Raw genomic sequence first — 2,549 nt, 5'->3', positions numbered from 1 at the left:
CAGCCGTAGATGCAGGGGTATATCCGGTCTACTGCGAGTCAGTTTTGAATGCATCCCCAATTCTTCCTCCTGCAATGCCGGGCGGCCAATCAAGCTCCAATAGTTACTTCATCCAAATCCGTCTCCCAGAAATAAACGAAAACGTTATTTTGATTGATAATGCTTTCGAAATCCGGAGTAACATCTAAAGATATGCATTTCTTTCTATCGAACGATGACTCAGCCGAATTGAGCCAATTTCAGAACAACGTTGGCGCCGAAAGATAACGAAATCGAAGCCGCAAACTTTTAGATGGTCGTAAATTCGATTTCTTAACGACCCATATCTGGTTGTTTCGCGCCAATTAACCCTTTTTGGTGATGCTTGCAAAAAGCGCTAATGAACAATAATACAGTTGCTCAACGTCGCCCAATACGTAACTGTGGGCGTTTTGCTGACGCAGGGGCTATTCGGAGTATTTTGACTTTTTTCGCCATTAACAGTCATTGACAGGGTGGGTGCCCTCATCGCCGTGACATTAACGGTCGCCTGGAATTTCAGGATAACCCTTTTCTGAAAGTTAAATTGAATAATAAAGTTGGCTACAACATTTCAAGACATCGACGGAAATAAAATTTTAAGAATGCTAATTCAATGGTTCGTAAACTTACCGCTTTTGTGATTTTCATCTAACCAGGATTTAATGGATTTCAATGAGAACTGTTTGCCTAATGAAATTATGAGAAAGAAGGAAACGGATAAACAAACAGAACAAATCTTATTCAATATTTTTAGCATTTTTTACCTTCCGTCTGGTTCAATCCTTTTATGCTCGTTTCTCATTCAAGCACCATGTTAACATTCGTAAAGCTTTTCATTCCGTTTCAATTTGGGCCGAGGAATTCCTCCGTCGGAAAAAAAAAATGGTGTGAGAAATATGGCGTGACGCGTGCACCGTTAGCAAATATTATTTTTACCAACTACATACAGATTACGAACAAAAAAAAAACTCACATCTCATCTGGCGGATTACACCAGTTTCGGACACTTGTTATCCGGTTATGAAATTCCAACGTGGGTTGTTCCGAACCGGGATACGAGGTAAGAGCCGTTCGTGTAACATTCATTAAACGTGTTAAACATCTTTTCCGTAGGCATCGTTGAATCATTCGCAGCGTGACAAGTAATATGCATGTTAAATATGGTTCCAGCTTAACTTTTTCACTAGTTATATCTGACAAACCTTCAAATATAATGATCGCATAATGAAAATGTCTTGCAAAAATTAGCCGATTGGTATCCAGAAAAAAAAAACGAATTGACATTCGAAGTTCATTTGTCGATCGCAAAAAAAAACTACTGAAGGTTGGTCGAAAGATAATAAGGTTGAATGGGTTCAAACTTCTAATAAGCCTTCAGCTTCTAGCCACTACATTCTAGCTGCAACATTCTAGCTTCTAGCAAATAGATTCTACTTTTCAGCTATTTGTTTCAAGCTTCTAGGGTTTAGCTTCTCTCATCAATCTTTTGGCTCTATGCTGCCAGATTAGCCAGATTTTTAGCTTCTCGTATCTAGCGTCTAGTTTCTAACTTGTAGCTTCTAGCTTTAAATTCTTAGCTTCTAATTCCTAAAGTCAAGTAAGTAGCTTTTTACATTTAGTTTCTAGTTTTTGCCTTCTACATTCTACCTTCTACCCTCTAGCATCTAGCTTCCAGTTTCAAGCTTATAGCTTGTTATTATAACTTTTTACTTCTAGCTTCTACCTTGTGCCTTCTAGTTTCTGTTTATGATGACCTAAAAAGGCATTGAAAAAATAGCTTCAAAAGTTTTTTTTGTTTTCAAAAACAACTGTTTATAAATTAACTAGTGACACTAATTAGCAATTTGAAATCCATTATAAATATAGTATTGATATTATTTTTATAACAACGAGCTTATTTCTGAGTGAAATACAATGAAACTGAACAATATTAAAATTTCTACCATTGCTCTTAATAATGACATCGATGTTCTTTATAACAACACATTTTTAAAGTAACATCTCCCTATAACGACGGACCCTTGCGATGTCGTTATAACAAGCTTCGACTGTACTTCGGAAGTCTCAATACTAAGTATTTGGCACTGGACCACTCCTTTAAAGCCATAAACACTGGCACTTTAGACTCCAATTTACTGGCGCTGAACTTCGGTAGGTCTTTCGGCGTAGCTAGTAGCATCCGATGAACTGCCTTGTCATATTTATCTCCATCTGATTTTTTTCACAAAAGTATTACCTTTTTCTTGTTATTTCTCAACTTGTTTGTTTTACTGTTCTTGTTCCTTGAGGTTTTAACACAGTAGCTATAAGTTTTAACATATTATTTAGGCTTTATCCAACAAATACTAACACTGATCTTACGTTTGCATGATTTTAACCACTTTTGATTAGTAATTTTACCCGTATTAGCAATATCTTAGATAGTAGGTTGCACTAACGGACTACCAATCATTTTTGAAGGCCCTATTATAAAGAGACAATGACCCAGAATTAAAACACTTGCACCACATGATGTAATCACATCTAAC

The sequence above is a fragment of the Aedes aegypti genome, chromosome 1 (assembly GCF_002204515.2).
Source record: "Aedes aegypti strain LVP_AGWG chromosome 1, AaegL5.0 Primary Assembly, whole genome shotgun sequence".
In the NCBI taxonomy this organism is placed as follows: domain Eukaryota; kingdom Metazoa; phylum Arthropoda; class Insecta; order Diptera; family Culicidae; genus Aedes; species Aedes aegypti.
Note: the sequence above shows the minus strand (reverse complement) of the source record.